This window comes from Piliocolobus tephrosceles, chromosome 9, assembly GCF_002776525.5.
Source record: "Piliocolobus tephrosceles isolate RC106 chromosome 9, ASM277652v3, whole genome shotgun sequence".
Taxonomy (NCBI): Eukaryota; Metazoa; Chordata; class Mammalia; order Primates; family Cercopithecidae; genus Piliocolobus; species Piliocolobus tephrosceles.
This window is the reverse complement of record NC_045442.1, coordinates 36,991,311-37,006,177: the sequence shown is the minus strand read 5'-3', so window position 1 is coordinate 37,006,177 and position 14,867 is coordinate 36,991,311. Positions and strand designations below refer to the sequence as shown.

General features: G+C 43.5%; 1 non-coding gene across 1 annotated transcript; it reads left to right on the top strand.

The window, feature by feature from the left end:
- Nucleotides 1-13,714: 13,714 nt before the first annotated feature.
- On the top strand, nucleotides 13,715-13,821 carry LOC111538942. The gene has a single exon (XR_002730512.1). It is a non-coding gene; the product is annotated as a U6 spliceosomal RNA (small nuclear RNA).
- The last annotated feature ends 1,046 nt before the right edge of the window (nucleotides 13,822-14,867 follow it).

The following is a 14,867-nucleotide window of genomic DNA, read 5'->3' as shown; positions in this document are numbered from 1 at the left end:
CAATTTTATAAACAACTTCTTACATTTGTATCTAATATTTTTATTTTTTACATTTAGACTTTTAATCCATCTGGAGTTTATTTTTGTATATGAAGTGGGGTAGAAGTGTAACTGTGTTTTCTTCCAGATGGATAGTCAGTTCTGCTAGCACCATATATTAAGTAAACCATCCTTCCCCCTCTGAATGAAATGCCATCTTTATTTATATCAAGCTCCCATTTGAATTTGTTTCTGGATTCCTTATTAGGTTCTACTTGTATTGTTTATTTCTGTGCTATATATATGGTTTTTATTATAATAGCATTGTAATAAGTTTTATGATGTAGTATATCAGGTTGAATTGTGTTTAACTGCTAGCAACAGATATAAATAACAGAGGTTTACACAAGAAGTAATTTTATTTCTTTCATGTAAAAGAAGTCTGATATAGGGCCGGGTGTGGTGGCTGACACTTGTAATCCCAGCACTTTGGGAGGCCCACATCAGTGGATCCCCTGAGGTCAGGAGTTCCAGACCAGCTAGGTCAACATGGTGAAACTCTGTCTCTACTAAAAATACAAAAAAATTAGCCGGGTGTGGTGGTGCACACCTATAGTCAGTCCCACCTACTCAGGAGGCTGAGGCAGGAGAATCACTTGAAACCAGGAGGTGGAAGTTTCAGGGAGCTGAGATCTTGCCACTACATTCCAGCCTGGGCAACAGTGTGAGACTCGGTCTCAAAACAAACAAAAAACATAAGTCTGATATAGGATGCCCAGGACTGACATGGAAGACCCACACTCATCAGGAGCCCAGACTTCTTCCATGATATTCTTAGCTGTGGTTTTCACTCTTATGATCTCCTCACGCTCCAAGATGGCTGCTGAATCTCCAGCCATAAATCCCTTATTCCAGATAGGAAGCGAACAGAGTAGGGAAGGGTCAAAAGGGCACAGGCCAGCTGTCTGGCGTCCTTTTTAAAAGCGTTTTTGAAACTCTCACCTAACAGATTTATTTATACTCCCATCTGAAAGGGAAGCAAGGAAATAAAGTCCTTTAGATGTTAAAAAGGCATCTAGCTAGACTCAGCCACATCTAGTCAGGTAAACCCTCCCCATCCCCATTCTTTTTTTGTTAATTGGTTATTCTCAGACATTTGTGTTTTTTAATTAATAGATGTTTTAGAATTATGGAAAAGTAGAACAGACAGTACAGAGTTTCCGTATATCCTGCCTGTTTGTCATATAACCCCTCCTACCACACAAACACAGTTTTCTCTGTTTTTAACATCTTGCATTAGTGTAGTACATTTATTACAATTAACGAACCAATACTGGTACATTACTATTAACTAAAGTCCACAGTTTACATTAAGATTTACCCTGTATAGTATACTTCCATGGGTTTTGATATATGCATAATGTCATGTGCCCATTATTACAGTATCAAACAGAATCATTTCGCCACACTAAAAATTCACTGTGCTTCATTTATTCACCCCTTCCTGAACACCCCTGAACTCCTGGCAACTATTAATCTTTGTATTGTCTCTACCATTTGTGATATGGTTTGGCTCTCTGTCCCCACCCAAATCTCATCTCAAATTGTAATTCCCATATGTAGATGGAGGAACCTGGTGGGAGGTGATTGGATCATGGGAGCGGTTTCCCCCATACTGTTCTCGTGATAGTGAGGAAGTTCTCACAAGAGCTGATGGTTTGAGAAGTGTCAGTTTCTCCTGTGCACTCTCTGTCCTGCTGTCTTATGAAGCAGGCACCTGGTTATCATTCACCTTCCGCCATGACTGTAAGTTTCCTGAGGCCTCCTCAGACATGTGGAACTGTGAGTCAATTAACCCTATTTTCTTTATAAATTATCCAGTCTCAGGTAGCTCTTTATAGCAGTGTGAGAACAGACTCGTATAGTTTGCCTTTTCCCAAATGTCATACATTATGCAGCCTTTTCAGAATGGCTTCTTTCACTAAGCAATATGCATTTAAGTTTCCTCCATGTCTTTTCATGGCTTAAGAGCTCACTTCATTTAAGATTTAGTAATATTCCGTTGTATGGATATACTACAGTTGGTTTATCCATTCACCTATTGAAGGACAGCTTGATTGTTTCCAGTCTTTGGCAATTGTGATTAAAGGTATTATGAACATTTGTGTGGAGGGTTGTTCTTAGTTTTTGTTTTTCAGGTTTTTTTTTTTTTTTTTTTTTTTTTTTTTTTGAGGCAGGATCTCACTCTGTTGCCCAGGCTGGAGTGCAGTGGTATGATCATTGCTCACTGCAACCTCAAAACCTTGAACTCCTGGGCTCAAGCAATCCTCCTACCTCAGCCTCCTGAGTAACTAGGACCATTAGTTTTACAATTTTTTGTAGAGATGAAGGCTTGCTATGTTGGGCTCAAACAATCCTCCTACTTGGCCCTCCCAAAGTGCTGGGATCACAGGCATGAGCCACAGCACCTGGCCTGTGGGCAGACTTTTATGTGGACATAATTTCAACACAATTGGGTAAACACCTAGAAGCACACTTGCTGAATTATACAGCAATTTGCAGTCCCCTAATGACATATGTTGTTGAGTATCTTTTCATATACTTATTTGCCATCTGTGTATCTTCTTTTGTGAAGTGCCTGTTTAGGTATTTTGTCCATTTTATAATCGGACCGTTTAGGGGTTTTTTACTGTTGAATCTTAAGAGTTCCTTGTATATTTTGGATGTAAGTTCTTTATTTCTCAGTTGTATGTCTTGCAGAAATTTTCTCCCAATCTATGGCCTGTCTCTTTACAGTATGAAGAGTGTCAAACTTTCACAGAGCAGTAGTTTTTTGTTTTAATGAAGCCCAATTTGTCAATTTTCTTATTTCATGCGTTGTGCTTTGGTATTATATCTAAAAAGTAATAGCCAAACCCAAGTAACCAAGCTTTTCTCTGATGTTAGCTTCTCAAATTTTGATAGGTGTGTGCTTTACATTTAGATCTATAATCCATTTTGAGTTACAGGCATACCTTGTGTTATTGCACTTCACTTTATTGTACTTCTCAGATTTTGTATTTTTTTACAAACGGAAGGTTTGTGACAACCATGCATTGAGCAAATCTATTGGTACGTTTTTGCAACAGCATGTGATCACTAGTGTCTCTGTGTCATGCTTTCATAATTATTGCAATCTTTCAAACTTTGTTTTATTGTTATATCTGTTATGGTGATCTATGATCAGTGATCTTAGATGTTACTATTGCAATTGTTTTAGGGCACCCAGAACTGTGCCCACATAAGATAGTAAAATAGTTTGTATCTTTCGTGGAATTGGTTAATTTCATCTAAATTTTCATATTTGCAGGCATAGAGTTTGTTCATAATATTTCTTTTTTTTTTTTTTTTGAGACAAAGTCTCGCTTTGTTGCTCAGGCTGGAGTGCAGTGGAGTGATCTCAGATTACTGCAACCTCTGCCTCCTGGGTTCAAACAATTTTCATGCCTCAGCCTCCCAAGTAGCTGGGATTACAGGCACATACCGCTGCACCTAGCTACATTTTGTATTTGTAGTAGAGGGGAGTTTCACTATGTTGACCAGATTGGTCTCGAACTACTGACCTCAAGTGATCCACCTGCCTCAACCTCCCAAAGTGCTGGGATTACAGGTGTGAGCCACCAGGCCCAGCTGCTTTATTATCCTTTTAATGTCCATGAAATCAGTAGTGATGACTCCTCTTCTATTTCCTTCCTTCCTTCCCTTCCTTCCTTCTTTCCTTCTTTCTTTCCTTCCTTCCTTCGTTCCTTCCTTCCTTCCTTTTCTTTTCTTTCTTTCTTCTTTTTTTCTTTCTTTTCTTTCTCCTTTCTCTCTCTCTCTCTTTCTTTTCAGGGTATCACTTTGTCACCCAGGCTGGAGTACAGTAGTGCCATCTCAACTCAGCACAGTCTCAACCTCCCTGGTTCAAGCAATCTTCCTGCCTCAGCCTCCCAAGTCACAGGAACTACAGGCAGGCAACACCACACCTGGCAAATTTTTGTATTTTTGATAGAGACAGGGTTCGCCTTGTTGCCCGGGCTAGTCCTGAACTCCTGAGCTCAAGTGATCCACCTGCCTCAGCCTCCCAAAGTGCTAGGATTACAGGCGTGAGACCCTGTGCCCAGCCTTCTATTTCTGATATTAGTAATGTATGTTTTCTTTTTCTTTTTCTTTTCTTAGCTGGCAAGAGGTTTATCAAGTGTATTAATTTTGTCAAAGAACCAACTTTCATTTTCATCGATTTTCTCTATTGTTCTCTTGCTTTCAATTTTATTATTTTCTGCTCAAATTTTTATTTTTTTATTTATCTTTTTTTTAGAGATGAGATCTCACTCCATTGCCTGGACTGAAGTACAATGGTGTGATCATAGCTTACTGCAGCCTCGAAGTCATGGTTTCAGGCGATTTTCTCATTTCAGCCTCCTGAGTCACTGGGCTTACCAGGAATGAGTCACAGCACCTGGCTCTGTTCTCTGCTCTAATTTTTATTATTTCTTTTCTTCTACTTGTTTTAGGCTTATATTCTTCTTCTTTCTCTAGTTTCCTAACGTGGAAGTGTAGATTGATTTTAGATCTTTTTTCTTTGCTAATATATACGTACAATGCTAAAAGTTTCTCTCTAGGCATTGTTTGCATACACGATACAATTTTGTTTTTGTTTTTGTTCTTGTTTTTTGCACTGGCAAGTATGTACAGGAACTGCAGATTTTAATAAGTTGTATTTTCATTTTATCTAGTTCAAAAAATGTTTAAAGTTCTCTTGAGGCTGGGCGCGGTGGCTCACACCTGTAATCCCAGCACTTTGGGAGGCCTAGGTGAGTGGATCACTTGAGGCCAGGAGTTCAAGACCAGCCTGGCCAACATGGTGAAATCCCATCTCTACTAAAAATACAAAAAATTAGCCAGACATGTATCTGTAATCCCAGCTACTTGGGAGGCTGAGGCAGGAGAATTGTTTGAACCTGGAAGGCAGAGGTCGCAGTGAGCCGAGATCGCACCACTGCACTCCAGCCTTAACAATAAAGTGAGGCTCTATCTCAAAAAAGTAAAAAATAAAAATAAAGCAAAAAAAAAAAAAATTAGCCTTGTGCGATGGCATGTGCCTGTAGTCGCAGCTACTCAGGAGGCTGAGGCAGGAGAATCGCTTGAAACAGGGAGACAGAGGTCTTGGTGAGCCGAGATTGTGCCACTGCACGCCAGCCTGAGCAACAGAGCAAGACTGTCTCAAAAAAAAAAAAGAAAGAAAGAAAAAAAATTATCCTCAGACTTCTTTGACTTTTGTGTTATTTAGAAGTATGCTCTTTAATTTCCAAGTATTTTGGACTTTTCCAACTGTCTTTCTGTTAATTATTTCTAGATTAATTCCACTGTGGTCTGCGTCTGAGAGAATACTTGGGTTTTGTTTTTTGCTTTTTGTTTTTTGAGGTGGAGTCTCACTCTGTCACCCAGGCTGGAGTGCAGTGGCACGATCTCGGCTCACTGCAACCTCTGCCTCCCAAGTTCTAGCAATTCTCCTGCCTCAGCCTCCCAAGTAGCTGGGATTATAGGCACACACCACCATGCCTGGCTAATTTTTGTATTTTTAGTAGAAATCGGGTTTCACCACATTGCCCAGGCTGGTCTCAAACTCCTGACCTCAGGTAATCCGCCCACCTAGGCCTCCCAAAGTGCTGGCATTACAGGCGTAAGCCACTGCACCCCCGCCTGAGAGAATAATTTGTATGACTTTTTAAAAATTCATTAAGATATGTCAGGTATTCATTTTTTAAATGAACATGCCAAGCCCTTTGTTCAATTAATTTTTAATTTCCTTTTTAGATCATACAAGATTGGCAAAATGTTGATATTTATTAAATCTGGATGATGAAAACGTGAGGCTTCACTATACTGTTTTCTCTATTTTGTGTGTATGTGAATATTTTCATAATAAAAAGCTTTTAAAACGATCTAAGTGTTTTGTGAGTTACCAAGAGTGAAAGGGGGAAAAAAAAAACTACCTAAGTCCAGGTGCAGTGGTTCACACCTGTAAACCCAATACTTTGGGAGGCTGACGTGGGAGGATCACTTGAGCCTGGGAGGTCAAGTCTGCAGTGAGCCATAATTGTGCCATTGCACTCCAACCTGGGTAACAGGATGTGACCCTATCTCAAAAAACAAACAAACAATGAACCTACCTAAAACCAGAACATGGTATCTGACATATAGTAAGGGATCATCGAGCCATCATTATCATCATCACCATCGTCATCATCATCAAACAAGACAGTTTTGGGGCTTTGTGTCTCCTCCATCCTCAACTTCTTCCTCTCTAGACATTTCATCCTATTACTGAAACATATTTAGGTCTCCCTCCGTCCTTCTCTTTCACTTCTCAACTCATTTTTTACTCTCTTGATGTGGTTGCCTCTTGTGTCTCTCTCTTTGGCTTCTGGGGCACCCAGGCTGGAGTGCAATGGTTTGATCTCAGCTCACTGCAAACTCCACCTTCCAGGTTCAAGCGATTCTCTTGCCTCAGCCTCCCCAGTGGCTGGGATTACAGATACCCACCACCACACCCAGTTAATTTTTGTATTTTTAATGAAGGCAGGGTTTCACCATGTTGGCCAGGCTTGTCTTGAACTCTGACCTCGTGATCTGCCCACCTCAGCCTCCCTAAGTGCTGGGATTACAGGCATGAGCCACCGCGCCCAGCCCTCATTCTGTCTTTCTTGTGGACAGTTTTCACTGCCTGTTCCATATACTTTGCTGCTTCCCAGGGTTCTATCTCAGGTCTGTTTCTCTCTCAGTCTATGCACTGTCACTGGATGATCTCTTCCAGACAGTCCATGTTCTGTTACCATCCAAATGCTGCTGCCTCCAAAATTCATAATCCCAATCTGGCTTTCTCTCATAAATTTCAGTGACATATCTCTAGCCACTAGCTAGACCCTTAGAACTCAACAACATTCACAAAACTAAAATCCATAAACCAGTTCTGATAGTCCCCATCTTGGTGTAGAGTACCACCACCTACCTACCTTCCACCCAATGTCCAAGCCAAAAGCCTGGGTCATCCTCTCTTCCTCCCTCTACTTCATCACCCAGATCCAGTCTCCATGTCCACTGTGGCTTGAATGTTTATGTGTCCTCCAAAATTCATGTATTGAAACTTAATTGCCAAGGTGCTAATATTAAGAGGTGGCCGGGCGCGGTGGCTCAAGCCTGTAATCCCAGCACTTTGGGAGGCCGAGACGGGCGGATCACGAGGTCACGAGATCGAGACCATCCTGGCTAATACGGTGAAACCCCGTCTCTACTAAAAAATGCAAAAAACTAGCCGGGCGAGGTGGCAGGCGCCTGTAGTCCCAGCTACTCTGGAGGCTGAGGCAGGAGAATGACGTAGATCCGGGAGGCGGAGCTTGCAGGGAGCTGAGATCCGGCCACTGCACTCCAGCCCGGGCAACAGAGTGAGACTCCGTCTCAAAAAAAAAAAAAAATTAAGAGGTGTGGCTTTTACAAGGTGAATAAGTCATGAGGGCAGAGCCCTAGTGAATGGGATTAAGGCCTTTATAAAAGAGGCTTCACACAGTGTTCAGCCCTTTTTGCCCTTCTGCCTTCAGTCATGTAAAGACACAGTATTCAAGGTGCCATCTTTGAAGCAGAGAGCAACTTTTGCGACACTGAATCTGCTGGTGCCTTGATTTTGGACTCTCCAGCCTCCAGAACAGAGAAAATAAATTTCTGCCCCTTACAGATTGCCCAGTCTGTGGTATTTTGTTAAAGCAGCACCAACAGACTAAGACAAGGTCCAAAGGAAACAACTTTCTTGCTACTTTGCATTCCCTTCTTTCCCTTCCACTGCCCCATGTCCTAATTCAGGCCGCCATCTTCTCTCTTCTGGATCCCTGCATCGGTCTCCTATCTAGACTTCCTGCTTCAAGGCTTTTCCCCTCCAATCTTTTCTCCACTGGAGTGATCTTTCCCAAATCCAAATCTGCATGTCCTTTGCTTGTTTAAACCCCCTCAATGGATCCCCATTGTGGTTTTCATCCCTAGCTACTTCATGCTATTTTCCTTCCCTTCTTCATCATCCTCTCTCTGCTCCCCTCCATCACCAACAACCATCCTCTGCTTGAAACATATTTTTTGTGGTGCCCATGAATGTGTCTCTGCACACGTCGCTCCCTATGCTAGGATCGCCTTCTTCCTCTGCTCAGGGCTCAGGTCAGAAGTCCTCTCTCTGGGGCAGCATTCCCTGCTTATCTCCTGCCCTCTTTCCCTCCTCCTGCCCCCTCGATCGCTCCAGCTTGCTCATGATGGATTCCACGGTGGATTCTATTGCCCACCTCTCCTGAGACAGAGAGCCCCTGAGGGCCCATGCTGTGTGCCCTTAGGCACCACTGGATTCCCACTACCTGGCACAGGCCTGGCAAATAGGTGCTCAGAAAATGTTGGCCAGATAAAGGAATGGATGCCTGAAGGAACAGAGGAACAGAAAAGGCAGAATTTGAGAACATGTCAAGAATTTTGCTTGCTTTTAGTTGTGGAGTACAGCTCCTGGACAGCATGGTTTCATTTTCGAGCATTCTGAAATAATGACATATTAAATAAGCACCTAGTTTACATAAGTTATATCAAACCAACATACAGGTTTAAACTAAATTAGATATTTTCTTTTACTTGATTTGTAGGATAAACAAGTCGTGGTAGGGATCAAAGAATCATAAAAAGTTATGAGAAAAAAATTGAACATTTGGCAAATATTTTTATGATATGAAAAATGCAATATAATACTTAATGAGAAGTCTTAACACAAAATCACATATGGTACAGCGTGTATTTTGGCCAAAACCAGGCTCCACAGTCAGATCTGCATTTGAATTTGAGCTCCCCACTTACTACCTGTGTGACCTCAGACAAATTTACTTACCTCTCTGTTCCTTGCGTTTTCATTGTTAAATAGGAAAAATACGTTTTTTGATTTTGTAAAAAAATGATTTATTTATTTATTTATTTATTTTATATAGAGATGGGGTCTCACTATGTTGCCCAGGCTGGTCTTGAACACCTGGGCTCAAGTGATCCTCCTGCATCAGCCTCCCAAAGTGGTGAGATTACAGGCATAAGCCAAAACACCTAGGCTGGAAAATAATGTTTTCACCTCATAGGGTTATTTCGAAGATTGCACAGGTCAGTATCTGTAAAGGGTTTAGAATAGTGTCTTTGCCGGCCGGGCGCAGTGGCTCACGCCTGTAATCCCAGAACTTTGGGAGGCCGAGTCGGGCGGATGACGAGGTCAGGAAATCGAGACCATCCTGGCTAACACGGTGAAACCCCGTCTCTACTAAAAACTTCAAAAAATTTGCCGGGCGAGGTGGCGGGCGCCTCTAGTCCCAGCTACTTGGGAGGCCGAGGCAGGAGAATGGGGTGAACCCGGGAGGCGGAGCTTGCAGTGAGCCAAGATTGCACCACTGCACTCCAGCCCCGGGACAGAGCGAGACTCCGTCTCAAAAAAAAAAGAATAGTGTCTTTGTCAATTACAACAGGGAAAAACAAAAGAATAATTTAGAATAGTGCCTGACCCCAGTAAGCATTCAAAAAATGTTAAATGAACAATAGTAATAGCTATTATTCATAAATATTTCTAACATATATTTATAAATATATTATTAAGATAGTCACAAAAAAGAGACTGGAAGGAAATACATCTAGCTATGTGTAGGTAAAATTATGGATAAAAATATTACTTTTACTATCAGTATCAGAAATAAATATTATTTTCAGCCGGGCATGGTGGCTCATGCCTGTAATCCCAGCACTTTGAGAGGAGGAGGTGGGTGCATCACCTGAGGTCAGGAGTTCAAGACTAGCCTGGTCAACGTGGCAAAACTCCATCTCTACTAAAAGTACAAAAATTAGCTGGGCGTGGTGGCACATGCCTGTAATCCCAGCTACTTGGGAGGCTGAGGCAGGAGAAATCAGTTGAATTCGGCAGACGGAGGCTGCAGTGAGCTGAGATTGCAGCACTGCACTCCAGCCTGGGCGTCAGAGTGAAGAAAAGGAAGGAAGGAAGGAAAGAAGGAAGGTTGGTTGAGTTTTTTGAGATGCAGTCTCACTCTTGTTGCCTAGGCTAGAGTGCAATGGCGTGATCTTGGTTCACTGCAGCCTCCACCTCCCGGGTTCAAGCAATTCTCCTGCCTCAGCCTCCCCAGTAGCTGGGATTACAGGCGTGTGCCACCACACCCGCTAATTTTTGTATTTTTACTAGAGACAGGGTTTCACCATATTGGCCACGCTGGTCTCAAACTCCTGACCTCAGCCTCCCAAACTGCTGGGATTATAGGCGTGAGCCACCGTACCCAACCAAAATAATATTTTTAAAATAGAGATAATTCTATCTACAAATGCAGAAAATACTTCTGTTTTCGCTGTAGACTGCCTTGGTCCAGGGTACTGCACAGCCTAGTTTAAGAGTCACTGCCAGGTCACACGTCACAGGTCTGTCACACACACTCAGCAGCCCTTCCACCAAGGCGGCCCTGACCTTCTGTTGAGTCTTGCCCCTCGGGCCGTCCTAGGCCTCCAAGAGCTGGCCATATGGCTAGGCCCAGATTCCCATGGGGGTCCTCTTATGCATGGTAAGCAGGAAAGAAATCAGCTTTCTCTCCTGGGCAGCTCATGGACTTTGCTAGGGGATGAGGGCTCCTCTGTGAACTGTGAGGCAGCTGTTGCCTCCTGAACCCTTTCCTGGAGGGTCTCCTTCCTCTAGGACCCTCCCGCCTCTGTGTCCCTTCACTAGTAGTTGGTCTTGGGTCCTGACAACAAGGATCGGGGCTTGGGGCTCTAAGTTTTGTGTGTACATGATGACTTCCTCATCTGGCATTTTCTACCTTCCAATGTCCTTAAAGTCCACATATGACTTGCCTAATCCAAAGCTCCTTTTCTATTTAGAATTTCTGCAAGCCTTTCCCACCCCTTCTTCTGTGACCTCCATTGACTTAGGCACACTTCCCTTTCCCAGGCTGGCCAGCCTTCTGGCAGAAGTCCCTCAACCATCAGCCCATCCGAGTCTGACAAAGCTCATGATTTAAAATAAATATATGGACATAGATGATATAGACATAGGCATAGGTCCTTTTATTAGCACTTGTTTTTCATCAATCTAAGGAATCCTCAACCAAATAGACAGTTGACTAGAAGCCCTCACACACGTGCACTGAAATTTCCTCCTGGATATATCACTTCCCTCAACTTGTTCAAGCTCCCAAGAAGCTGCACAGGAAAGGGTCCCGGGTTTCAGGGTTGGAGAACTCAGCAGGGCGTCCCACGGATGTTTCGACACTTCCCCTTCCCCTTCGGGGCCCTGCGCCTACCCTGAGCTGCAAAGTCGCCCAGAACAGCCGCCTCTCCCTGCCTCACTGACTGCAGGTCTGCCCAGCAACCTCTCCTTCCTGGCTTATGAGGCAGCTCACTCCCTGAAAACCTCCCCTAAAACCCCCTCCGTGCCCCTGCAGGGTCCTTCTTCCCCCATTTCCCCGTCCACACACACTTCTCTCACTTGTCCCCACATTCTATTTATTTTTCAGTTTATTGTGGTTACTGATTTACTTTTTATTTTTATTTTATTTTATTTATTTATGTATTTATTTATTTGAGACAGAGTCTTGCTCTGTCACCTAGGCTGCAGTGCAGTGGTGCGATCTCAGCTCACTGCAACCTCTGCCTCCTGGGTTCAAGAAATTCTCCTGCCTCAGCCTCCAGAGTAGCTGAGACTATAGGAGCCCACCACCACACCCAGCGAATTTTTGTATTTTTAGTAGAGACAGGATTTCATCATGTTGGCCAGGCTGGTCTCAAACTCCTGACCTCAGGTGATCCATCCACCTTGGCCTCCCAAAGTGTTGGGATTACAGGCATGAGCCACCATGCCTGACCCCCTTATTTTTTTTCTTTAGAGAAACCGGGTCTTGCTCTGTCGCCCAGGATGAAATGCAGTGGTGCAATCACAGCTCACTGCCACCTCAAAATCCTGGGCTCAAGCCATCTTCCTGCCTCAGACTCCTGAGTAGCTGGGACTACAGACACATGCCACCATGCCAAGCTAACTCGGTTCATTTTTGGTAGAGACACGGTCTTGCTGTGTTGCCCAGGCTGATCTTGAACTCCTGGCCTCAAGCAATCCTCCCACCTCAGCCTCCCAAAATGCTGAGATTACAGGCAGAATGCACCATGTCTGGCCTTGTTTTACTTTTTAATGTAAAACTAACATACATTTATCATGAAAGAGGAGGGGCCGGGCGTGGTGGCTCATGCCTGTAATCCCAGCACTTTGGGAGGCCAAGGCGGGTGGATCACAAGACCAGGAGTTCAAGACCAGCCTGGCCAATATGGTGAAACCCCGTCTCTACTAAAAATAGGAAAAGTAGCTGAGTATGGTGGCACATGCCTGTAGTCCCAGCTACTCTGGAGGCTGAGGCAGGAGAATCACTTGAACCCAGAAGGCAGAGATTGCAGTGAGCCAAGGTCATGCCACTGCACTCCAGCCAGGGGGACAGAGCGAGACTCCATCTCAAAAAAAAAGAGAGAGAGAGAGGAAAAGAGAAAAGAAAAGAAGAAAAGAAGAGAAAGGGAAGGGGAGGGGAGGGGAGGAGAAAGAAAAGGAGGGGCCGGGCTCGGTGGCTCAAGCCTGTAATCCCAGCACTTTGGGAGGCCGAGACGGGCGGAGCACGAGGTCACGAGATCAAGACCATCCTGGCTAACACGGTGAAATCCCCGTCTCTACTAAAAAATACAAAAAAAACTAGCCGGGCGAGGTGTCGGGCGCCTGTAGTCCCAGCTACTCGGGAGGCTGAGGCAGCAGAATGGCGTAAACCCAGGAGGCGGAGCTTGCAGTGAGCTGAGATCCGGCCATTGCACTCCAGACAGAGCGAGACTCCGTCTCAAAAAAAAAGAAAAGGAGGTAAAGCAAGCCCTAGTTGAGAGGAATTAGGAGGTGTTGGTGGGACCAGCTTAAAGACAGAAGAAAAAAAATAGAAAAACCCACTCCATCTCCTTTAGTGTTCCCTGCCTCCCCAGAAAAATATACTTTCCTAAAGGCGCAAATGAAAAATTGTGAACCCAATGCTGACTATGATCTTTTTGAGGTCCACTGAGCAATGCAATATTCTCCTTGGGTTAAATCTGTGTTACATTTATCTGAATCGATTGAAATTCAAGAAACTATAGGCAAAAAAGTAATTAATACTCAGTGTAGAAAAATTAAAAATTAAAACAGCAAGTCAAAAGGCAAAAATAAAAATAAGCCGCAGTCAGTCTCCTCAGTGAGCAGCAGCACCACTGTAACAACACAATGCGTTCAGGCTTTCCTGATGCTTCTATACAGACAGGTCGACAGTCTCTCATCTGTAATTCCCCCAGGCAAAAATCCCTGGAACCACAAGGCTGTTTTGTTTTTGTGTTTGTTTTCCAAGTTTATAGTGAATTTATTTGGCTTCACCACCTGATCCAAACTGATGTGGTGCTATTTATATTCTTTAGTTATCTCACTTAATATGAATACTCATATGCTTCACTGCAGAAATATTAATGAATTTGACTGTTGTGAGTTGCTACCTCAAGCACACTAAGGATATTCTGTAATTATGCACCTTTGTAAAATCTGAAAAAGTTTGAATCACAAAATACATTGACTCCCAAGGGTCAGAACAGTAGACCTGAACACTTAAAAGAAGTGATGATAGTGCTCACTTCGGCAGCCCATATACTAAAATTGGGACAATATAGAGAAGATTGGCATGGCCCCCATGCAAGGATGACACGCAAATTCATGAAGCATTCCATATCAAAAAAAAAAAAAAAAAATAGTTTCAGGCCGGGCACTGTGGCTCATGCCTGTAATCCCAGCACTTTGGGAGGCTGAGACGGGCCAATCACTTGAGGTCAGGAGTTTGAGACCCACCTGATCAACATGGTGAAACTCTCTCTCTACTAAAAATACAAAAATCAGCTGGGCGTGATGGCAGGCGCCTGTAATCCCAGCTACTCGAGAGGCTGAGGCAGGAGAATCGCTTGAACCTGGGAGGTGGAAGTTGCTGTGAGCCGAGATCACACCACTGCACTCCAGCCTGGGTGACGAGAACAAAACTTCATCTCAAAAAAAAAAAAAAATTAGCTGGGCGTGGGGTCATGCACCTGTAGTCCCAGCTACTTGGGAGGCTGAGGCACGAGAATCACTTGAACCTGGGAGGTGGAGGTTGCAGTGAGCCGAGATTGCACCACTGCACTCCAGCCTCGGCTACAGATCTAAAAATAAATAAATAAAATAAAAATTTTAAGAATAAAAACAATCAGTGACGATAAAACAATGATGCTATACAGCATCTACATGTTCCAGGCACTGCCAAGCACTTTGCATATATTAATCAAATGCTTGTAACAACTCTATAGGGTAAGTACTATTACCTTCATCTGCATTTTACATGTGAGGAACCAGATTACATTGTACCTACTGTTTCACGCTTGCTTTCTGCACTTAATATGTCTTGACCATATTTCAATTGAGTGAATATTCATCCACAGCATTGTGGGAGCATCATGTCCTATTGTGTGGCTGCGCCATCATTTCACCTGTCCTCTGGTACTGGACACTTAGGTTGTTTCATACCCTTTCTTTGTGGTGCATTTCTCTGTGAGCTCCTTCAGTAGAGACCTGTGAGTCATCCCCTTCAAACTTTTGATGATGAGAGGACAGCACACCCCAGTGGCTATTGGCTCCTTGAGAGGAAGCTGTGTCTTCCTACCTCTTAACCATTTCCCTTTTAATTTATTTTTTATTTTTTCCTATTCTAACAGAAATGTGCTCATTCTTTGTATATCTCTGTCCAATCTCTCAG